The following is a 25,268-nucleotide window of genomic DNA, read 5'->3' on the forward strand; positions in this document are numbered from 1 at the left end:
CACACCCAAATACTGAGCCCTGCCAGAAGCCAGAGCTTTTTTGGCTTTCTGCCTCAATGCTTCTGCTGACTTGGACATTACTCAGAAATACCTATTTTATGGTTGATATTCTGTATGGCAACTTAAAAATAACCCACAAACCCTAAGTTTTGCCTTCACCATAGACCTGGACCAACACACAGATCCCCAGCTCTGCAGGACATCAGCTTCACACAGGAATTGCTCTGATAAATCAGCAGAAAAGCCAAGTTTCCAAATGCCCTCTGCTGGCTCCTGGCAGTATGGAATGACAGAATACTTCCATGGTTGGAAGGGACCCATCAGAACCATGGAGTCCAAGTCCATCCCTGGGTAGGGGAATCCCAGCAGGAGCCTGGGAGCATCATCCAAAGGCTCCGGGCAGGATCGGTGCTGTGACCACTTCCCTGGGGAGCTTCTTCCACTGCTCAGCTGCCTCTGGGTGAAAATCCTTTTCCTGATATCCAACCCAAACCTCCCCTGGTTCAGCCTGAGACCATTTATTTCCCTGAGTCCTGTCTCTGGGCACAGGAATGAAGAAGTCAATCCCTGCCCCATCCCTTGGGAAGAAGCCACAGACTCCAAGGAATATGACTCAGAATTCCACCCTGTTCCTAAGCCTTTCAGAAAACTAACTCTGAAGCTTTACGGGTTGCAGGTAAGATGGTTTTGGATGCAATAAATTTACATGTAATAAATTGTATGCATGTAATAAATTTACCTTCTTCCAGCTTTTCTTAAATTTCCAAGTTTGCTTCATTTTAACCAAGCACAAGAGAAGCCCAAGTGCTGCAGTGCTCCTTGTAAGCATCACAGGTAGCTTGCCTTTTCTTGGAAAGGAGCCTGAAAAAATGTCCAAGTCCACTGACTTCTAAGGATCATCACCCTCATTTCTCTGCCCAGTTGCTTTTCAGGAAGCTGCTGTGAAGTTTTTCTTACGTTCCCACTGAGTCCTGCAGCCTGACAATGTCAGGGGATGGCAGGAGAGGAAGACCCAGCCCTTCAGCACAACAAGAGGACCATGGCTTCATGCTGACACTTACAAAATACATTCCAGTTCACTGAATACTGAACTGGAATTCTGGTGGTAAACCAGAATAATACCAGCCTCTAAGAAAGCATGCAAAATAGTGTTTTCTACTCAAATACAAAAGTTGCTGCGGTGTCACATCTCCCTCCCAGCATGGTGATACCTGAAGCTTTCCAAGCTTTAGAGCTCCACAGGCAACACAGGGAGAGCCCCTGGAAAACAGAACCAAGAACTGGAGCACTGAAAAGTCATTTCTGAAGAGTTCAGAGCCAGCCCTTCAGAAAATGTGCCTGCCAAGCCCTCTCATCCAAGAGCTGGTTCTAAACCAGCACCAGGGGATTCTCTTGCTGATGCTTCCAGACAGTTCCAAATCCAATAACCTCAATGTGCAAGGAAAAGTATCTTACACCCCAAATCCTGTAAATTGACTGGGAGAGTCCCAAAACTCCAACTGGGTTCTATTTGGTAACAGATTTCAAGGGATTTGCACAGAAACAGATCAGAATTTAGGAAATAAAACACAGAAAGGAACCATAAACATTGCTCACCCCTCCAGATCAATTTGATCTGCAGTGATAACAAGAGAGGGAGGGAACAGCCCCAATAAAACCTTCCACTAGGATTCAGTGCTCTACCTTCAGGAAGTTCTTACTTTTCCTGCAAAACAGGCCCTGGCAAGTTAGGTCACACTTCAAATATTGAGAAGCGTTGGTTAGATGTTTCCTGATCCTGAGCTTTGCAGAATGAATGCCTGGAAAATACTCTAAAATCATCTATAAAAGGATAACAACTGTTCTGGGTATTACAAGTATTTACTAAGATTTGGCATTAAAATGAAGATCTAAAGAAAGTACTGGGGGAAAGGATCATGGGAGAGTGATACTAACCTACTGAAAACAAAACTCCAAGTTAAGGCAAGAGACAAACAACCCCATCCCATTGTATTCTGCATCATTTACCACAGTAAATTATTTTCCAGCCAACTGGCAGGGAAATGGTTTTGTGGAGAAGGACCTGGTGGCCAACAGATTAAAAATAGATCAACAGCTGCCCTGAGGGTTGATTCTGTATAAAAAGCAAGGAAGGCAGAAGCTGAGTGGCAGTGATTTTCTTGCTCTACTCAGCACTTGCAAAACTGCAGGATCTGAGCCAGTTCTGGGCTCCTGAGTACAAACAATGAGACACAGACTGACAGAGGGACACCAGGATGATGAAGAAGCTGAAGCAATAAATGGAAATCTGGGGCTTGAACAGTCCCAACAGAGGACTGAGGGATGGCAGTGCTGGCTTCAGCCTCATGAAGGGAAGTGTCCTGGCTTGGGCCAGGATAAAGGGGATTTTCTGTCTTGTACTTTTGCTTTCAGCTCAGTCTCTTGTTGGAATGAACACGCAGTTTCTCAGTCAGTGTCTGCTGTGGGACTGCTAACCCTGGGTGTTTAGAGTTACTGCTGGACAATGGGCTGCAGAGCCAAGGGCACTGCTCAGCTCTGAGGAACATCTTGTGCTCTGGAAAGAGGAAGGAGGGAAAGAGGTCCCACCTGTGACCTCCTTTAGGGAGGAGCAGACAAGAGAAATGACCAGAACTGACCAAACAGAGGATTCCATCCCATACACCTCAGACTCAGGAGAAATCTCAGGGATCACCAGGGCCCAACTCCTTTACCCTTCTTCACCTCTTCCAGCATCCTTCAGCATCCTGGGAGGATTCCATCCCTTCCTCTGCCTGTGCTCCTGATCCATCCCAGCCTGAATCTCTGTGTTCCTGCCTCCAGCTCCCAACTGCTGCTGACCCCAGGATTCCAGCCTGGACTGTCCCAGGGCTGCCCTGCAGCCTCAGTGGGGATGGGAGAGTTATTGGGGGAGAGAGGGAGAAACCTGGGATCCATTTTCCTGTATATTTGTATAGATTTAGTCATTTTTCCTATTTATCATTACTGTTTCACTAAAGCTGTGCAGTTCAGTTTCCAACCCATCAGTCTCTCTCCCTTATTCTCTCTCCTTCCTTTATCAGGGAGGTGAGAGGGATTCACAGAGAGAATCTGTTATTTCAGTTTAATTGTCTGCCCAGTGTTAAACCCTGACAAGAAGGGGTCTGGAAGATGAAGCTGGGGTCAAGCACAGAAAGAGGAGGAGAGGCAATGGGCACAATTTGTGATAAGGGAACTTCTGAGTAGAGACTGGGGGGAATCTGAGCACTGAGGAATCACTGGGAGGTTGTCCAGCGCTGGACCATGGGCTCTGACACATGGGCAATCCCCATCTTAGGAGATGAAGGCAGAATTTAAGATTTAAAAAGGCTCTGAGTGAGCAACCCAATAGAACTGCACAGCTTGTCCTGCCTGGCACAAGGGATTCGAGCAGATGACCTCTGGAAGTCACTTCCAACAGGAACTATTCCCTGATTCCATCATCTCAGGGAAATTAGGGCTGTGGAAGGCAGGGATGGAACTCAAAGCTGCTGTGTATGGAGAGCCAGGCAAGAGGTGAAACACTACAATAATCCCAGTGGTTTGGAAGAACAGTGTGAAAAGATGAACCTACTGTGATTGGGGTTGCATTCCAACACTAAATGAGGATATATTTTTACTGAGAGAGAGGAGATACTTTGGCAGAGCTGAGCAGTAGGGAAAAACTATGTGGAGGCTTTACAACTATTCATGGCTAAAATTCTAAGTGGCTTGTCACAGCAGGGACATAGAGAGCTCTAAGGATGGCCCCCCAGGCACAGGCCATTTACACAGATTTGTTAAAATAAAAGAAATAAGGTGTTAAAGCTGAGCACCCAGCATGCAGGAGGAGGAGCCATGCCCAAAGGACCATCCATCACCTTACACATTACACCTGCAGGTGACCTGAGGTGTATACAAAGTACAAACTGACCAAGTTAGAGGTATTGTGCACTGATAGCTCTGCAAAAGGATGACCTATAAATAGCAGAGAAGTTACACCACCACAGATCAGAGGGAGATGTAGAGGAGAAAAGCTATCACAGGGTTTTTCAGTCACTTCTACTCCCAAAGCATCTGTAAAAGACAAGAAACAGTGACCAGATGAAATCAAAGAGAGAATGTTTCATCACCAACTTTACTCTTCTGCTTGATGAAAATAAAGTGACACAAACCACAGGAGAAGGCCCCGAGATTCGAAGGACTGGGGGCCAAAAATCACAGTGACAGCTGCTTACAAAGCACTGAGAGCTTCTGGGGAAATATCACAGCAGTGCAATACAAAGAGCTCCATTATCTGACCTCTGCTCCTTGAAAAAGCTCCACAGATGGGGCAGCTCTGCAGCACTTCAGCAGGCATTGCAAGTCCCTGATGCTCATCTTTCAGGTAGCAACTACCTATTCCCTTCTCTCCCCCTAGCCTGTGGTGAAGAAAATGAAAAAAGAAAAAAAAAAACCCTACATTTTGCATGCTTTTCACTGGTCCAGCCCCACAAGCTTTACAACAGAGATTATTCCTGTTCTTGGCATCTGACAGATCAAGGCTCTGCAGGACAAATAAGGAAAGAGAAAGGACTGGAATCAGCCTCCTGCATCTCAGCAGCTTTGCTACTCTTTAGGTGAACACACATTTTATTGCTCAAAGGTTTGGTACTGGTCTGGATCCACAAAGAACACAGACAGCCCAACAACAGCTTTACCTTTTTGACTCCCTGAAGCTGCATTTATATTTCATCCAATCTCTACTGCTGATAACTCCCATATAACTGAGCTCTTCCATCTACTGCTGCACTGCTACTGAAAAGCTCCAGAGCAGAAAACCAGCTCCTTATGATCAGTGCTTTTCCTATACCATGAGGACCATTTCCACCCCAGGATGCTCAACTCTTCATAGACAAAACTTGAATTACCCTCTTGATTTGGCTTAGATACCTTTCAGTGGGAGTTAATGGAGGGGAATTTATACAGCCAAGTCTGCAGTAGTGACTAGCAGGAATTACTAGCAGGAAATGCTTCGATGGCAGCAGAGGATAACAGAAAATATCCTAATCAAACACTCTCACTGCAAGAGCAGGTTCAACATACCCCTGAGTTAGCCTCTAATTGCCTTGAAAGGTGAGGCTTGCAGTCAGAAAAGTGACTGCAGTGAAGATCATCTTGTTTGCTGTACACCACAGCATCCCCACTGATCCAACAATGGAAACCCAGGGAAATGGACGATTTCTGGAATCTGATCCAGACCTACATATTAGTTTACAGAGCTCAGTCCAAACAGGCAAAAGGAAAGGAATCCCAGAAGGGTTTGGGTTGGAAGGGACCTTAAAGCTCACCCAGTCCCAACCCCCTGCATGGTCAGGGACACCTCCCACAGCCCAGGGTGCTCCAAGCCCCATCCAACCTGGGCTGGGACACTGCCAGGGATGGGGCAGCCACAACCCCTTCCACCATTTCACCACCCTCACACTCAAGAATTCCTTCCTAATTCCCAGCCTAAATCTCCCCCTCTTCCAGATTAAAACCATTCCCCCTTGTCCAATCACCACATCCCTTGTAAAAGTCCCTCTCCAGCCCCTCTTTGCCCTCTCCAGAATGTGGTGCTGTTTCTGGCATTAAGGAGGCAGATTTGTCACTCAGTGTGGAACACTTCATCTGCTGCCTGTGACAAGAGTGTTTTGGTGTTAATTCCTAGTGCACAGCTATTTCTTCCATTTAAGAAGCCATAAAGCTTCCCACAAAATCACATTCCAAAGTACAATGCAACTCACAGCATCTCCCTTCCCATGTCCCTTGCTGGGGTCTCAGACCTCTCTGATGGTTTGGGTCTTGAGGACAAGGTTTGCAGGCACCTCCTCACCCACTCCAAGGTTTCTGGGTGACATATTCCCATTCCTTAGCAAGGAAACATTAAGGGTTTCCAAGTTCATCAGAAATAGTTTGCTTTTCTTCTTCAGTAACCTGCTACCTGCTCTTCTCTGCAGCTACTTTGAGATCTCTTGGTACTGAAAGGCCCTGGATTGATTGCCCCACTTTGATTTTTCTCATTAATATTGTCCCCCACCCCAGCTGCACTGGGAGACCTCAGCTAAGAGGGAATTATTGATTCTGCCACCTCCCTCAGCTCTGCAGAGCCATTTACTCCAAGCCCTCTGTGTCTACAACCCACCCAGCACAGGTAGGAAGTTCCCAGGCAAGGATTTGTCTGTGAAACTCTGTCCACCTTGGCTCATCAAAATCCCTGCATCCAGCTGGACATGGCCACCCAGGAAGCTGGATTAAACTGGAGCATTAAACTGGAGGAGGTGAAGACCTGATGCATTCCAATCATCCAGCACCCACTGACCTCATTTCACAGCCCCAAAGACACCTCAGACCCAGCCACTGAGCTGCAGGGGCTTCACAGCAGATGAAGTAAAAGCCTGGATTTCATTATAAGCTGCCCAAGCCCATGTATTTCCATCCCTGGCCACAAAGCCTCTACCCTGAGCTGCACAAACAGATGAACATTATTGTCAAAACACGAGGACAATGTCACCCTGGAGGAGCTGAGCAGTGACAGCAAGTAAGCAGGAGCTGCCTGGGAGAGCAGACAGCAGCCAAGTTATTAAAGGAGGAAGCAAACTGTTATTCATGAAGCTGAAAATGCCTGGGGTTTTTTTATGCTAAGAACCAGGATGGTCTGGGAGGTTTTGGGCAGGTGCTCAGAAATAAGACAGCAGGAAAAAGGAGAAGAGCAGAGGGCTCTGAGCAGTCACCATCCCTGTCACATAGGAAACATGCTGAACACTGCCAGTGCCTTAAAAAAGGAATCTGGCTGGGCTTCTGGATTTGGGTTTGTGCCAAAATAGGAAATTGTTGGCCAGAGGAGTTTATAACAAGGGGAACTGTAACTTCCCAGGGCCCTCACCCTGTGCTCGGGTCTCTTACACGACATTTTTTAGTGAAAATCCTGGCCCCTGTGCATCTGAGGATTTTGTTGTGAGCAGACACATGGGAACCACAGCTCAGCACCAAATGACCACAGGAAAACACACCAGCAACAAGCCAAACCCCACCAAGTAGGCTCCCAACACACAAAGAAGCAGGGAAACAGCCCCACTCAGCAATCCCATCCCCTCCGTCAGCCTGGCAGGAACACACACACACAAAATCCTTGTGAACACGATGCCTGCCTGGGGTTTCAGCAGCAGCAAGGCCCCAGGGTGCACAGAAAGATCTGCACCCAGGTTTGGTCCTCAGGAAGATGCAGCCAGGAGATGGGATGCTACAAACACCTCTCCTTCCAGGCCCTTGCTGCTGCCATGCCCCAGGCAGCCCCACAACCACTGCACATCCCTCCAGCTCTGGCCCTTCCTCTGCTTCTTTCTACCTCCAGCTGAGGGGAAAAGTGGCTTCTGCAGAAATATCCAACCAGCAAACTGGTGTCTTGAATTGGAACACTGAAGGAAATCCTGCCTTCAGCATCCCTCTTCACATGGCCCATAAATACAAAGCTGAGTTTTCTTCTGCACTTGCTGCTTAGCAAACCCCCAACACATCAGTATCATGGCAAGTTCTTCTCCTGGCCCTTACACCAAATAATGAATCCAGTGATTTCACAGTTAGATACTCTGGCCAGAGCCTATTCATGCTTTAGGTGGATATACCCACGTGTGTCTGCATCACCTGGAATATTTGCTACGGAAGATAGACAAGAAATTCAAGAAGCAACAGACATGAGGTCTGCTCTGTCATAGGACAATTAAAAAACGTGGTGATCTAGGATGCTTGGAAGCATCTGTGGGAAGCCCTGCATGGTAAAGAGGGTTAAGGGATCCTCTGTAGCTGTGCAGGACACAGCAGTACAACTTCCCTGCATACTGGGCAATGTGGGAGGACTCTGCACTGAGGTTATTCAGACAAGATCCCATGAACACAAGTGTTTTGCCCTCTGGGATTAGGAGTCAGCAAAAGCTAGGATGCTGGGAATAAATCAGGAGACAAGAATCACAACAGGAAAAACATATCCTGTTTTCTACAGGGAAAGCAGCCACATTTCACAAAGGAACATCAGTCTGAAGCAATGGTGTTTATCTTTCTTTGGGGGAGGTCAGGGGTTGGGAGGGACACAACTGGACTGGCAGGGCTCCTTCAAGCATCCAGGGAAACTCAGCAAGCCTTGGAAAATGAGAGCACAAGAAGAGTCTCTGTCTGCTGAGCTGGTGCTGGGAGTGCTGGGGAAAAGGGGGGAACAAAAAGTGCTGGGTAAAAGGGAACAAAAGCCCTGGTGCTGGGAAGGCTCCTGGAGAGAGCAGCTTGGTTGGGATAGAAAGAGCAGGGAGAGGGACCATGAATGTTGTTAACAGGGGGAGAGGGAGATTCTGATGGAAGATCTCAGTCCTCTGCAGAAAGACACAGGAAGAAAATATTTATACCAAAGAACCATTCCCCCCCTCTCCCCCCCAGCCTGCTACCAAATTAGCTCAGCTCTTGGCTCTTTCAGTTCTGCCCAAGTATTTTCTGGTTGCTGACAGCCTGAGCTGCTGAACCAGGGTTATCTCCACCATGCACGACCAGCCTGGCCATCAGAAAGGAACCTGGCAAACAGGAGGCAGGAAAAGGACAAAGTAATCTCCTCCCTGAGGCCAGCTGCCAAGCAGAGAGCTGCCAGCAGCAGCACTGGGACCAGGGACTTGGCTGAAGAGCTTCTCTTCCCTGCAGGTAAGCATGTGTCACCTGGGGCAGCCCATCTGCTAACTTCACCAAATGATGGACACGGAGGGGAACGAGGCAGAGGAACAGCAGGAGATAAGAAAAGAGCCTTTTGGCTTCTCCCTGCTGGATCAGTGCTCCGTGATGCACTCCCAAGTGCTGCCAAGTTGGAGATAGGGAGCACCAGGTGGGCTGATCACATCCTTTCCCTACCCTGCTGCTCCAAGTGTCCATCCCACACTGTAAGGAAGTCATAGCACTATGTTCCCAAGGAAACCAGAGCTCCCTGGGACCACTGACTGAGATTTTCCAGTTCATGCAAGGAGAGCAGACCAGCTTAGGGCAGGCTGACAAAGAACCTGACAAAGCATAAACCAATTACCTGGATTGCTCCCAGGACCCCTGAAGAGCTGACAGCACAGTAGCTTGGCCATTATGCTCCAGGCTCTCTACTTATCATGTCTTAAGGTTTCATTGCTTTCCACCCCCACCCCCCCCCCCCCCCCTAAAAGGGGTTTATCCAAATACAGCTCTGTGTGTGACCTCCCAGATGTGTTTCCTTTGCTGCTGCAGGGGAAACATCTGGAGAGGGTGCAAAAAACAAACAAACAAGAAAAACCAAACCAAAAAAAACCCCAAACAGCTGCAAGCAGATAATAAACCAGAGGTGAAGTTTCACATGGAAATTCAATGCTATGGGCTCTCTGGGCTTTGAGATTTTTCATGCTGACATTGGAATGGGTCACCAGGGCATCCTCACACCCACCCCACCACAGGTTAAACCCCAAACTCTTCCACAGGACTTGGGAAACCTCCTACTTCCCAGGCTTGACACCTGAGCACCAAACAAATTCCTTTGCAGGCTGCATTATGTATTCAAGAATATTGTGTGAAAGAGAGAGAGGTTCCTTTCTAACACTTGTAATATTTTTAATTCCTTTCACACACTTCTTTTCACACCCTCTGACTCCTTCTTCAGCTCCTGGAGGAAAGAGAATCCTGCACTGTGCCCCTAACTCAGGCCAGCACCACACCTCAGACCTGGTCCCTCAAATACTTATTTAATCCCCCCCATAGCAGAGACCTCACCAGCTCTTGTCTGCATGCAGCAACAACTTCCATCCTGTATCCTCTCTGCCAGCTCACCCTGCCAGCTCTGTAAAAAGTATTCTTCAGAGCCACCCACATGGAGCACAAGTTGAGAATTTAACTTGGAAATTATACTGCATTTGAACTGCAGCTCTACATGGCTGCAGAACCTCTCAGCTGTTGCTTTCTGCCCCCAGCCTCACTCCCCACTTCTCCCTCCCCATTTCTCCCCATCTCAATCCACTGGAGTGTTGTGGACTCTACTCAATAGTCAGCTCAGATGGAGGAATGGAGCCAAGGTTTAATCCAGCATTGCAGTCACTCAGGTGGGCTCAGTCCTCACTTTCAGTACCCAAAGGGCCTTGTGACCAAAGGCACTGATGCACCGAGCTCACAGCTGCTCTGCAAAGCACCATCCCCAGGGACTCCCCCCGAAAAATCCCTGATTATTGTGTGCAGGTAAATGGAGTGTCAATAACTCCAGTGCCCTACAAGAGACCTGGGGAGGAAGGAGAGGCTGGTACAGGAATTTTCCCTCTTTTCCATAGGCATGGCTGAGCCCCACTGAACTGATTCTTGGAACCACAATCTTCTTGGCATTTCCTGCACCAAATGACTCTCTCTTCCAGTTATTCCCTGGATCCCCAGCTAGGTAAGGCTGTCTGCTGTGCTTAGCTGAAGATGCCCAACAGGTAACACCAACTGGATGAATAAACAACCTGAGCCCTGACAGCACAGGAACACCAGAGCAGAGTCCACTTTGCTGGAGCCCTGAAGCATCCTGCTAACCATGAAGAAACAAAGTTGTTCTCACATGACAAAATTCACATAATATGTGAAAACACAGAATATCTGGAAACAGTGTCACACAAAGCTGTATTTTCAGTTCCAGGCAGAAGCCTACCTGTTTCTCTCTGCTCATGCAACACCATTTTCTAGAACTATAGCAGGGTTATAACATTATTCTAACTGGTCCAACTTTGACCCTGGGGATGCCTTCTCCATCTGGGGAGAGGTGGTATCCAACTGGATTCCTAAGGAGTTGGTTTTCCTGATGCACTCACACAACCCACTCCAGCTCCTTCACCTCCCCAAGAGCTTTACCACAAAAAATCCACCTGGAGAGATTTGTTACAGAAATAAGAAGAAAAAGGAGAGCAAAGGGTTAAAAGAAGGGCCTGTATTGGTAATGGAAACCATGCCAAGGTTGTGTCACTGTCACATCTGCCACTCCTAACCTTAGGAGCACAGAAGCAGAACCCTGCCTCAGCTTTATGGGAGATGGAGCAGGAAAAGCTCTGCAGCAAAGCACCACCTGTAACCTGCTGAATCTGAAAGGGCACGAGATATCTGCCCCAAAACGTGCTTGTTACAGCAGGGAGAATCTCAGAAGCTGGACACCTGGCATTCTGCATCCCACACATCCCACATTCCCGCCAGACCACTTGGACATACACCTGCTTGAGCCCTGGCCACGTGGGTACAGCTACCAAGATGAATGAAACCCATGAGAGATGAGTGTCAGCAGGTAAAATCAACTTATTTAAAGATATTTTTTTTTAATAAATACTGCTTTCCCCTTCCATAAGATCTCCCATCACACTTTTGACACTGACTTCCCTTCTCACCCATCATTTCTCAGCAGGAGATGAGCCCATTTAAGCTGCCTTAATAAACAACAACTTTTCTGCTTGTCCACCCTGCATTCCCAGAACTTCCCCATTCTGTCTGGAGGTGACCCTAGGTGGGAAGCAGCATTCCATGTCAGTTCCTCGTTTTTACAGCTCAGGCAGTAAAGCCTGAACATCAATCCCCAGAGGTTACAGGACAGACTGTGGTATAACAACTGACAAACCACTCCGACTGACACCTGACATCTCACCCCCAGAGTTGAAACTTTGATGAAAGGTTTTCTCCACTTAGGGGAAAAGGGAAATGCTTCCAAACTGGTGCTTCTAGGCATATTAAAGTCAATGTTCCCTTTTATAGGAAGATGCTGGTGCCAGCATTTTCCTCCTGCTCTGCATTTATGATAAAACAGAAATTACAGTTGGGCAGCTGATGAGCTTCTTGTGTGCACCACAAAAAGGAGAGATGGGGAAGTGCCAAATACTTCAGTGTCTAAAATCTGTTGAAGTAAATAGCCTTATAAGTCACACACCTAACAAACAAACAAACAATCTACACGAAAAGTAAGACCAGACATTGAAATTTGGATCTGCAACACGTGCTTGAAAGACACAAAGCATCCCCCAGCCCAGTCCTTCTAACAAACATTGAGCACAGGAACTGCATCCAGCCTGCATGGGAATGACACATTTTGTCCTCCCCCTTTCTTTTCCTGACAAGATCAGTTTCCCAAGGATGAAGGATAAAAAGGAGCAGGATGCAGTGATGCTTGCAGTCCTGGTTCTGTGATAAGCAGAGGCTGCAAACCCACCAGACTGAGTTCTGCCAAATTCCTGCTCATGTGAACTAGATTATGGGACTTTCTGGTGGTTGAGTTGTTTATTAAAACAATGGCAGGGAACTGAATTTACAACTCTTTGCCTTGCTTCCTGCATTTCAGATTGTTTGTGCTACCTCATTTGCTCAGGAAATTCCATTTTGAAGGACAAGAGGGCTTTTCAGACTCACATGCAGTATGCAAGCAGGAAAAAAACCTGAATTCCAATGAGAGTCCCAAGAAGAATTTGTAGCACCTACAATACTTGGCAAGATGAACTTGTGAAAAGGCTCTCCCAGGGGATGGATGGAACCTACCCTACCCTGGGGGCTAATTTACCATTAGGGATGCTGCCACTTGCCTTAATGGTACACTCCCAACTCAAGGAAAAGACATGAAGATGTTGATCCTTTCCCAGCTCAATTCATCCATCTGAAGCACTCAGGAGAAGTATGGAACACACAAGGATGAACAGATGATCCTTAACACAAGACCAACATGTCTGAAGCTCTAAGAAGCCTGTGTGAACAATGCTCCACTTCCAGCAAACTCCCTTCTTGCTCCTCTGCCCAAAGAAAGCACTCTCTGACCTCCATCCTTTATGGAAAACCAACATTTTGAGGTTGGGTTCCTGGGTCTGGAATCCCCACTTCAGGAAACCAAACTTTCTCCTGGAAAACCACCCCAGACTGTTACCTCAGGTAAGCACCAAACCAACTCAGAGGTGAGCACAAAGAAATCAGGCACCATCCACACAGGGATCCACACATCCACACAGGGATCCTGTGCTTCCAAGACAGCCAAGACCAAGCCACAGAAATGAAGAAACAACTTATCTAAAATATTGAACAAATCTTGAATTAAAATCTTGGCTTCATAAATCCAAGTTATTGTGCTGAGAGTCCTCTCACTTGAGGGCATGGCAAAAAATCAATAAACCAAACAATTTCCATAGATTTAACCCAAGCTTCATAATTTCAAATAGAACCAGGAGAGGTTATACAAAGGACAGGGAAAAGAACATTGCACTGGCATCAGTGTAGGATCTAGAAAAAGGATGAACCACAATTAAACTGGGTTATAGGATTTATATCTGGTGCCCTGAAATTAAGCTAATTCCTAATTAATTCCTAAGCTAATTCTCACCCTCTGCCTTACACCAGAAAGTGTGGCAGGAGGGCAAGGTGGTACTGCTGCCATACCTTCTGTGAAGGCAGATTTCACACCAGGGATGTTCACTAACACGAGCATCCCTCAGCTCTGTTCCTGAGTTGTATTCCTGTATTCCATACATGCCTGAGCTTTTGGTCCCATGTGGGATGTCCCCATCTCATTTGTCCCCATCCAGCACTGCTATTCTGCCACTAAGTACCTTCAGCTCTAAGCTTTGAGCTCTAAATTTATTTTTTTTTCTAAATTTGAGCTCTTAAACTCAGCTCAGCTGCCTCACTGCTGCTGTTTTCTACGTATAAAAGTGCTGATGAAAGGAAAAGGTTCCTCACAGCCCTTTCCATAGCACAGATGCTTCTTTAGTGTGTGGCTGCTGGCTGGGAGGGAAGGGCACAGCCTGCCAGCTCCCAAACTTGTCCCAGCATTAGGATCTATCCTGGATTCATACTGTACACTCCCAGGCACAGGGATTCTCTGTGTATGGGTATTCCCCCACTCACACTTCCATGCCCCATCCTCATTCCCAGGCCAGCTGGTGATAATATCAATTTTTAGCAGTCTGCTGCTGTTTGTTTTATCATTGTCTGCTCTGCACCATTTTCTGTACCTGTATGTCAGCCCTCTGCTCATGTTTCTGCCCTCTTGGGCCATCAAGCATCCTTTCTTAGCCATTCCTCACCTCAGCACCAGCACACCTGCTCCTGGCTCCTTTATTCCAAAACCTGGCTACCTCCACCTCCAGCTACCCAAAGACACCATTCCCAAGTTCAGGCAGACACAAAACCTCAGGAAATCTTGCTGCTCACCTGTCAGGAGGCATCAGGAGCTCAGGGTGGGAAAGCCAAGCCCTTGGTGGGGGATGCTGGTCCAGCAGCACGCTGCCTGCCAAGGGAAGGATGCAAATGTCCAAGCTCTGCTGACAGCACCACTGGCTTGGCAGCACTTCAACTGGAAAAAAAAAATCCCTATTCACCCCTCATCCCTGCCCAAGTGTCCTCCACTCTGCTTTCCAGATGGCTCCTTCACACTGAACTTGTGCTCCCATCTCCCACGGGGACAAAGTGTCCCACATCTGCTCCCCTACACCAGTCACAGACAGGGCACTCCTGGGTTGGTTGTTTTTTTGTTTGTTTGTTTGTTTTGGGGTTTTTTGTTTGTTTTGTTTTTGGTTTGGTTTTTTTGTTGTTGTTTTGTTTGGGTTTTTTGGGGTTTTGTGGTTTTTTTCACTTAATCCTTAACAAAGCAGAGCTGACAAGTCCACCTTTTCCAGCTGGTTTGTCAGCACAGCCTCCTGCCCTCCCACAGAGCACCCAGAGCTTCCCATCCCCTCCCGGAGCAACCCAAAGGCTTCAGCATTTCTCAGCAATCCCAGGAACTCTGGGGAAGTGTTAATTCTGCTGCTGGGGATGTCCCAGGCATTGCTCCCTAAAGCAAAGCACAGCTCTGCAGAGATGTGCCTGGACATCCCATCCCCACATCTGACCAACCACTTCTGCTTTGGGATAGGCACCAATAAAAGAGCTCTGGGGGACAAACAACTCCAAATAAACTTTGCAGAAATCTGAATAATATAAGAAAGAATTCCCTGGTGTTTCACTGAGGGAAGGAAGCTGTTCTTCATTGTGAGCAGAAATTTGCTGTATTTAAAACACCATTAAATACAGCTCTGGGGAAAGAAAGAAAACAAACAACCTGACATATGCTTCACAATTATCACTTGTATTATTCCTGCTGTAATAATAATGGGAACACATAATAAATGGAAACACATATATACATTCACATATTATTAGCTCAATGCCAGGAAGGGACATTCTGCTGCAGAAAAATTCCATTGCAACAAAGCAGAGCAAAAGTTCAGAAGGAATTCATGTGCACCAAGCATGACATCCTGCAGAAAAATTTGATTGGGCCTTCAGAAATAACTACAGTAGAATAACCACTGGAATATTCATTGCAAGGTATTTGCAACATCCAATATAGATTCCAAACCCTCAGGGCTTATTTGTCACTTCCACAAAGACTACCAAGGGAATTAAAAGTGCTGCATCAAAATGTTTTCTTTTTTTTTTTTTTACTCTTATTTTTTTCCCTTCCATCAACCTCTAGGGTGATTTTTCTTTAAGGCCAGGAACTGGCAGAAACATAAAAGGTTGTTATTCAGTTCCTTATCTGACTGCTTTGCCTCTTCAGAATACAAAAAGCAAATGCAAAGTTGCTACTGAAAAAGGTTGGGGATTTTCCAGCCCCTGGCAGGTTCTGTCATTCCTGTAGAGATGGTCCAGAACGGATCCAGGGGGTAAGGACAGGAATGGGCCAGCTTGGGCACAGGAGGTTGAGTCAAGCAGAATTTGAGGAGGTCCCACTACAGGCATTAAATAAAAAAACATTATTTTAATTGGCTTGCAGCCTGCTTGAAGTTCTGCACAGGATAAAAACTCCTCCTGTGCAGCATCAGTTCTCCCTGATCACAAGCCTGGGGCTTCCTTCCCAAGACCTCTGCACTAGGACTGGGCTTCTATCTGACTCATGAGAGCACTCAAATCAATTGGGATTTTAAAAATACTTCTAAAAGGTGAGATTAAGCAAGCAGTGAATGAGGGGCTCCTTGGCTGTGTCTCTTGGCCCATGTCTGCATTGGTTGGGTGGTGAAAAAAGAGCTTTGGTGGTAATTCATTGTCATGCCTACCATGGAGAGCCTCTTTGGAAAGGGATGGTGCCAAGGCAGAGGGCTTAGAAAATTATTTGGGAATCATCTGCAGTGAGATCTACTGAAAAAAAAAGTTAAAGTGATGTTTTCTTCTACTGGGTTTCATTAGAGTCATCGTTTTTGTCAGGGTCTGTAGATGATGGGTTTAAGACAAAGCTTTGGCTTTGCCTGCAAAGGTATCATGTTAGAAAACCAGAGCAAAGGATTTTGAGACAACACCTAGAAATTCATTAACAGAAGTTTTGAGGAGGATTCCACACACCTATAATTTTTTTAACCTGAAACAGTGATTTCCAACCATTACTCTAGGCAGAGTACAACTGCCCTACCATGCAGCCAGCCCTCAGAGGTCTCTTGCACCTTATAGTTTTGTTCCAGACTTATAAAGGGATCTTTAGCTTCCTAAGAAAAGAGCTTACACAACAACACCTTTCCAAATCTTAAAGCCAATCTTTTTGTTCTGAGTGTTCAATCTTTTTGCTCTGTGCTCTAGAAACAGATGACACTTCCATATCAGAGTACACCCTACTGGGTCAAAACCAGCCTGCATGTTGTTGGTCCTAGGACTTCACATGTGGACATGGGGACATCCTGGTGTTCCCCAGGGACCAGTGTTGGGCCCAGTGCTGTTCAATATCTTCATTGATGATTTAGATGAGGGGATTGAGTCCATCATCAGCAAATTCACAGATGACACCAAGCTGGGGGGAGTGTGGATCAGCTGGAAGGCAGGAGGGCTCTGCAGAGGGACCTGGACAGACTGGAGAGTTGGGATGATCCCAAGGGGATGAGGTTCAACATTCCAAGTGCCGGGTCCTGCACTTTGGCCACAACAACCCCATGGGGAGCTCCAGGCTGGGCACAGAGTGGCAGAAAGGGACCTGGGAGTCTGGATTGCCAGGAAGCTGAAGAGGAGCCAGCAGTGTGCCCAGGTGGCCAAGAAGGCCAATGGCATCCTGGGCTGGCTCAGGAACAGCGTGGCCAGCAGGTCCAGGGAAGGGATTCTGCCCCTGTGCTCAGCCCTGGTGAGGCCACAGCTTGAGTCCTGTGTCCAGTTCTGGGCCCCTCAGGAAGTTCAAGGAAGGAGATTGAGGTGCTGGAGCAGGTCCAGAGAAGAGCAAGGAGGCTGTGAAGGGATCCAGCAGAATTGCTGTGAGGAAGGGCTGAGGGAGCTGGGGGTGTTGAGGCTGGAGAAGAGGAGGCTCAGGGGAGACCTCATCACTCTCTCCAACTCCCTGAAAGGAGGTTGGAGCCAGGGGGGGGTTGGGCTCTTTTCCCAGGCAACTCTCAGCAAGACAAGAGGGCAGGGTCTCAAGTTGTGCCAGGGGAGGTTTAGGTTGGAGATGAGAAAGAATTTCTTTCTGGAGAGGGTGATCAGGCATTGGAATGGGCTGCCCAGGGAAGTAGTGGATTCTCCGTGTCTGGAGATCTTTCCAAAGAGCCTGGATGTGGCACTGAGTGCCATGGGCTGGGAACCACGGGGGGAGTGGATCAAGGGTTGGACTTGGGGATCTCTGAGGTCCCTTCCAACCCAGCCAGTTCTATGATTCTATGATTCTATGACATATTGTACCTCTTTCCTAGTTTAAAATCAATGTGCACATCGTCTGCCCCTAAACATTGTTCTCTATCAGGCTGTGACCCCTCAGATCCTATTCTGGAACAAGCTGTACATGACCACAGGTGCTTAAATCCTGCTATGGTGACAGCATTTGCCCTTGCACTCAATCCTCTTCTGCCAACACTTTGTATTCTTTGCCCCAGAGGTAAAAATTCATATTTTATGCTTGTCAGCACCATGCTGGCAGGGGGGGATCTCACAGGCAGAGCAGCACCAGGAGCTGCTGTCTGCATGGCACCTCCTGGCACATCAGGTCCCCAGAGCCATCCCCTCACACCACCTAATCCCAACAGCCTGGCAGCTCCAGATGCTATTTTGGGATGATTCAGAAGATCATCTGGCTAAAGCCAGGGCAATTTTATGTGACACACAGCATTTCTGCAGTTTTTACATGACCTCTTGGCTATCTGCAATTCCTCCTCCAACTCTGCCAAGCTTTGTACCCAGAAATGCCTTTCATGATGGGGCTTCCTAAGTTACCCTGGACAGTAAATACTTGCTCCTTCCCAGCACAGTCCTGGCAGGGAATAACTTCGGAAGCTCATGCCCTGAAATTCCCAGAGGAGATCTGAGAATGCCTGATGCCTGGGGCTGAATTTTTCCTGCCTCTTCCCATCCCACCCCAGCTGTTCCCCTGCACTTCTCAGCCTGAGCTGGGAGAGAGGACAGAACGCTTTCCAGATGGGAACAGAACTTCTCCTGGTCAGGGCTCTTCTCAGCTCCCAGCAGGCACAAGGTTATTTGAAATGTGCTGACTGCCAGGCATGTGGATGCCTCTTTTTCCAGGGAAAGACAAAACCCTCCTTCAATAAATTTTGGACCCAGCTCTCCCTTCAAAACCTGACAGCCACCACTTTCATGTACCAAGAGTGTAAAAAACAGAGCAGTAGCCTCCCTGGCATCCAGTCCTGGCCTCCAGCAACACGGGTCTCAAGAAATTCCTGAGCTGAAACTGGTACATTTCTGCTTTAACGCTTTTGACAGATCTGTTGGCATAAGATTGTCAGGTTGCTTTTGATCCCAAACACATCAAGCAGCAAGAAGTTCCTCAGGTTAACCCAACACGGTGGGAAAAAGTCCTTCCCTGGTTTGCATTTAACATCTTACAATTCCAGTGATTTGTGCCATCAAAAAGTGAGGATAAGCAGCCAGCTCTGCCTCCTGGCTCCCTGCTCTTCACCACTGGCAGAATTTCACAATCCCACCCAGCCCTTCCCTCTGCCCAGCTGCAGGAATTCCGATCTGCAGAGTTGGGCTGTTGGGTTTCCAGCTCAAATTCTGCAGAATTTCAGACTCAGAACTGGAGGAGACTTGACAAGACCACAGGGATGGCAGCAGAACTTTGTCATATCTGTCACCCCAGACACTTCCTCTCTTAGCAAACCTGAATCTTTGTGACTGAAGCCCAGTGCCCTCTGTGCTTCCCTTCCTCATTGACACATTGCAAAATGTTGTTCAGTACCCTGAGCCATCTCTTCTCTACCAACAAACTCCAATTCATGGGATGTTCCCTTTAGATTTGGTTTTTCCTTGCTCCTTCTCACTGCACCCACCTCAAATTCTCCACTTGTTCCACAGCTTTCAATTGCAGCTCCAAGAATCTGAACTCCATCCCAGCTGAGCCTGCACTAAGGAGACCATTTCACAGGTCTCATGGGTGAAATCTTCAAGTCCTGCATTGCCAAATGGCTTTGCCTTTTGAAGCAACACAGCATCCCAACTTTCCTGATTTAAATTCACCTTGTGAGCAATAGTAACACCCAGATCTCCTCCTAGAGGCCTCCTTGTCTTTAGGCAGCTGATTATTTCTCAGAATAAATACACAGCCATTTTACCCATTTTTTCAGGCTGTGGCTCCAATTTGTCAAGATCATTTTGACTACCAAATAAATCTTCTCTGTTTCCCAGTCCTCCAGAAAATCCAATCAGGACTGAAAGGTACTTGCAGCAACGTGGATGTGAATGCAAAAGCTTTCCAAGTCCAAGGCAGTATTTTTAAAATCATTTGTGAACTGGGGTCTGAGCTACATTCAGAAGAGTTTTCCCTTGGTACCATAGGTGCAGCTCAGCTCTCTAAATAGGTTTCCCAGGATAATTAAATCCTGGGAGTTTGAGATGTAATTCCTACCACAAAGGGCACCCAATATCTGAGACCACTGCCTGGATGCTGAGGGTACCTCCCTTTGCTTTATCCCCAGCAGGTAAAAATGGCATTAGGGAAAGTGCTGCATTTAGAAAGGACTTTCTCACGTTCTTATGGTCCAGCTGATCCACAGCTTTCAACTGCAGCTCCAAAAGATCAGAACTATACCCCAGCTGAGGACAGGTTTTGGTGTTGGGCCATGTCACTTGTGGAAAATACCCATTCACCTCTTTTTGTGCAGTGCTCCTGCCTCCTCTGGTGTCCTGAATCACAGCTCCGACTCCTCCTCAACCTCCCAAAAGGGACACAGAGGAAGGAAGGGCACAGGACACAGGATGAGAGCAGCTGCTCTGCTCCTCAGGCTCCAGACAACTCTTGGAATCCTTTGTAAAATGGCATCAGAGAGAGGAACACAAAAGGCTTGGTTTGGAAGTGGGATGGAGCACTGGCAGTAATTTGGCAGCTTTCAATGTGCAATAAGTGCATTAGCACTGATATTCATGGGAGTTCTTATCCCCATAACACCTCTGGTGGAAAATTATCCTCATTATACAGACTGGGAACTGAAAAGCAAGAAAATAGGTGACTCAATTCCATCAGCAAGGCTGAAAGAGAATCCCAGTCCTGGACTCAGGAAAAGTGCCTCACACACCAAGATGGCTCAAGTAAACCAAACCAAAATAGACTTTAAATTCCCTGATGTTTGCAAATCATCCTATAACTGTACCTAACACCTCACTGACCTTGCTCACCACATGGAACTACTTTGACCTCTTCAGACCTACTCCTCACCTTAGAGCAAGATGCATTTCACTTTCCACAAAAAGTCTCCCAAATCCCCTCCTGTGACCTGTTACAGCTCAGCCTCACCATGCAGCAGATGAATCTGAAAACAAGATTCTCAGCCCTGAACCCCAGGACAGCTGAGGGCAGCAATCTTGCCAGGGCACTAGGAGAGGAAAAAAGCAAGGCACGAATAGCTCTAGGTTTTGTTTTGGGTTTTTTGGGGGGTTTGTTTTTTTTTTAACTAGATTTTTAGCAAAACCACCCCTGCAGGGTGCTAAACTATCAAACTCTCCTAACACAAACCCATCCAGCAGTACCTGGGGCCAGCAGAGCTGGAGGTGCCTGTGTTAGGTGGAAAATGCCAGCAGAGCAAAAGCCAAATGTCTGCAGCTGTGCACAGAGACACTGAGAGGCTCAGACAACCCTGTGAGCCTGCAGCCCAGGACCTGCAAAAAAAAAAAAAAAATAAAAGCAGATAAATGAGATAAATTCACTTGACTGGGCCTGGCTGCAAGGTCACCAGGGGTGGATTTGCAGAGTTTTGCCCTGGGCACTACTGGAACAATCTGCAGACTCAGCTGGCAGGGATGCTCCCAGCAATGTGCTCTGGAGCATAGAGTTATTCCATGGCAAAAAAACTTCAGGAATCTCCCAAGGTCCTACTAGCAATGGCTTGAAGGATATGGATGTGAAGTGTCTCAAGGACCAAAAAATAATTAAAAAACCAAGCAAACAAGAAGGGGTTTGTTTAGTGCTTTCCTAGGTTGGTTACAACTTTGCTGTAAATATCAAATTCAATCTTTCCTGAGCTTGTGCCCTATTTCAAACCACTGAGAATAAATTCATCTGAAATTTGTCAAAACAGGATTTAAAGCTGAATTTTTGCCATATAATAATGCTGGCTGGGTTGGAAGCTTTGGAGAGATCTTTGAGTTAAGCATCCATTAAAAAAAACCAACCCAAACCAAACAAACATTGCAGGAAGGCTGTGAAAGACTGATTATTTATTTAAATGCCCAGGAATTTCCAGGCTGGAAAACCTCTGGAAAAAAACCCTGCCATGCAAAAATCAAAAGAAGTGTTGAGGTGGGAATGAGCAGCACAGCCTCCCAACCATCCCAGGTCCCTGAAAGCTTCCAAGGTGGGAAGCTCCAGGTCTCTGTGCAGATGGATTTGCCCTTTTCAAGTCATCTTTGGTTAGTGGGAAAGTTGTAATGGCTCAGTAGATTTGTAAGTACTCACTCTCAGGTAACTCTACTCCTGCTGGAAAGCAAAATATAAATGCACAATACCTTGCTGAGGGTGCACAAGCAACACGGGTCCCTCCCAGAGAATCACTGGAGCTGGGCTTGGACTCATCTCAGCTCCCTGATTCCTCCTCTGCCTCTGGGACCTCTCACAGCTGGGTCCTGCCCACACCAAGACCTCAGCCCTGATTCACCATTTCAGCCTCCAGCCCTGGAATGCAGCCATCAGCAACCCAGAGCTATTTTTACCCCCGAGCAGCCCCATAAAATTCCTAAAGCTTTCCCCTAAACCTCCCCCCCCTGAGCCTGGCCAGCTCAGCTGCAAAGGTCCCTGGCATTTGGTCTGGTTTTTCAGCTCCCCAGTTGCTATCAACAGGACAAAGCAGCTCAGCCCCTGGCAGCAGGCAGCCTTCAGAAGTCAGACATCTGATCCCAGCTGTCAAAATTAGAAATTCCTCAGAAATGCTTTGCTGCAGGAGATCAGATGAGCTCGGAGCAGTGAGTGGCAATGCAGCTTGGGCTGTGCCCCACCAGCCCCAGCCTCCACTTCAGAGATCTGGGATCACAGTTTCAGCTGACACAAACAAAAACCACTGCAGGTTTTAAGGAAAAAACACAACTCCAAGGCAACTCCAAAAAAACAAAACAAAACAAAACAAAACAAAACAAAAAAACCCCAACAAAAACCAACAAACCAAACCAAACCAAACCAAACCAAACAACACACACAAAAAAACCCCAAAAGAGAACAGTGGGATTTTATAGAGAACATCCAGAAATATATAATTAATAACAAAATTTTAATTAATATCTTTAATTCATATCTTTAATTAATATCTTTAATTAATAACAAATCAGAGCCAGACACCTGAACTAAGCTTTCTAGTTTATACAGAGAGCACTGACCACTGGAAACTTTTATACCTGTTCTGTCTTCAACATCCAGGATTCTATGAGTACTGCAGAAATAAAAATGCAATCTGATCATATTGCAGAGGAATAAATAATAATAAAAAAGGACTGATGAGGTTTTTTACAAACTCAACTATTTTCAGCACAATACAGAAGAACTCTGGCAGAGAACAGGCCACAAGCAGGTGCCTAGCTGGACATACATAAGGAGTCCAAGTGACCAAGAACCAGCAGACTCACTGACTTTAGTTGCTCTTCCACTTTTTAGACCATTTAAAACAACTGCAGGCATTTCTCAGAAACACAGGGTTAAAACACAACAGGCATGACACAAAGCTGACAGAGCTACTGACAAAATATCCATTAATAGTCCTTAACCTGGGGAAGCATCTGGAGGCCTAGGCAAGAATTAACAGCTCAACACTATCACATCTTAGGTTAAAAAATGGTCCCTGCCACCCAGAGTTTTCAGGATCGTGAAACAGTCTGCAAAGGGCAAGGCTGCCAAGCTCATGGGAAGGCATTTATGGGCACCATTAAGCAGCAGATGCCATCACCCACCCAGTTTACCAGAGGATTTTAGGGGCAGCAGAGCCTACAAGGTCCCTCCCAAGAAGAGCTGCAATGGAACCAATAGCACCCAGATGAACCTTAGTGCTACAAGCAACTGAGAGGCAAATTTTGCCCAGAAAGGCCAACTGCCATGATGAAAACACGATGAAAACACTCATTTGTGAAAAAGTAAGGAATATTCCTCAGCTCACTCCCAGCTGAGCACTCCCAGCAGCATCCTGCCTGGCTCTGCATCTTTCCTAAGCAAGAGCTGGGGCTGCCAGCCTGCCCTGAGCCCATGGAGACGGTGCTGGCAGAGCACAAGGAAAACCCCTGAAGCACAATCAGAGTGTGTAGAAGAAGCTGGAGCATACCTGAAGTGGGTCAGATCTGACATCAATGAGCTGAAGCTCAGAAAAGGTGTTAAACAACTACAGGAGAGGTAGAAGGTTCTCATGTCTGGCAGGCTGAGCCACTCCAGCCTTGTGCCCTGGGAAATAAAGTGGAAGAAATGCTGGTGCTGGGAATTCATCTCTCTGGGACAGATTATCCTCAGTGAACAGCCTGCTGCTATTCCTGCAGTGAGCTGACTCTCCAGAAGTCCCTTTAATCTGCACTTGGACACCAGAAATGCCATCAGCCAAGAGAGAATCTACCCAAGGAAAGCTCTGTGCAAGTAGCTTCACAGTTTCAATCACTTTTCACCCCAAAAAATAGAAAGCATGTGTTTGCTGCCCACCCCATGCTCAGCACTTCAAGAGTAGACACTTCCTTAGGTTATTTGCTCAGCCAAAAAAAGAGGAAAAGGTTGGTACAAACTCCATCCCTTCCCAGCAGAGTATTTATGGTTCTCCCTGCATCCAACCAAACCGAATTCAAAGATGGAAAAAAAGCTCTGCACTAACAAAACCCTGAGGTTGTCTGGTAATTCCTTCTGGTTTTAACACCTTATTCAGCAAGCTTTGAACTTTTTTAAAACCAGGAGGTGAAGAGTCAAGATAATCTCCAGGAATTTTTAAACAGGCTCCCTTGGAGACTGCCAACACCAGGTAGGAAATCCTCATCATTTTTCCCTGCTGAACTACACTGGTTCATGTAGTGATGCTGAGGGATGGCCTGAGCAGTGTCTAAAACTGGGAGCAGCAACACCTGAGGCTAGCTGAGAGCCTTAATATTGGCTGATTTGTTTCTAAATAATTAGAATCATAGAATTATAAAACGATTTTGGTTGGCTAGGACCTTACAGATCACCTTGTTCCACCACCCCTGCATGGGATAGGACCCCTTTCACTGGATCAAGTTGCTCAAAGCCCCATCCAACCTGGGATCCTTGGATATCAGCAAGCCTCCCCTCCAGGATTTTATCCCATGATACCCTCCCTACCAAGCAGGTCTCTAAAGAGGTCAAAATCTGCTCTTCTTAAGTCCAGGGTACTGAGTTTGCTGCACGCCCTCCTTGTTGCTCCAAGGATCCTAAATTCCAACATTTTATGATCACTGCAGCCAAAACTGCCCTTAAGCTTCAAGTTATCCTCCACCAGCACACAATCCTTGTCAGTGAGGACAGGTCCAGCATAGCAAGGCTTTCTAGTTAGCTCCTCTACCCCTTGGAGAAAGAAATTGTCACCAATGCATCCCAGGAAGTCCCTGGCTGGATTGCTGGGTTGTCCCTGCAGGAGATGCTGAGGTCCCTGAAATCCCCCATGGAGCCCATGGCCTGAGAAGGGGAGGTTGCTCCTCTCTGCCTGGAGAGGGCTTCATCTGCTGGCTCACCCTGCTCACACTTTAACCCTGAACCACAAGGGTCCCTCATCCATCCCCAGGCAGAGTTCTGGGGACTCTCTGGTCATTGGTCTCCTTGTCCCCCCCTTCCTAAAGAGCTCACACCCATCCATCACTGCACTCCAGGC

The 25,268-nt window shown here is 47.0% G+C and overlaps 1 protein-coding gene across 6 annotated transcripts in view; it reads right to left on the minus strand.

The window, feature by feature from the left end:
* The window catches only part of TSPAN4 (tetraspanin 4), a 381,566-nt gene that overhangs the window by 181,223 nt on the left and 175,075 nt on the right, over positions 1–25,268 (minus strand). The window contains exon 1 of one of the 6 annotated variants that reach the window (XM_030451173.1): positions 14,194–14,265. The exons of the other annotated variants lie outside the window; for them this stretch is intronic. The gene's annotated coding sequence lies outside the window, so the exon portion shown is untranslated. Of the gene's footprint in view, positions 1–14,193; positions 14,266–25,268 lie in introns of those variants that run through there. 6 annotated transcript variants of the gene reach the window in all.

Source organism: Calypte anna, chromosome 5, assembly GCF_003957555.1.
Source record: "Calypte anna isolate BGI_N300 chromosome 5, bCalAnn1_v1.p, whole genome shotgun sequence".
In the NCBI taxonomy this organism is placed as follows: Eukaryota; Metazoa; Chordata; class Aves; order Apodiformes; family Trochilidae; genus Calypte; species Calypte anna.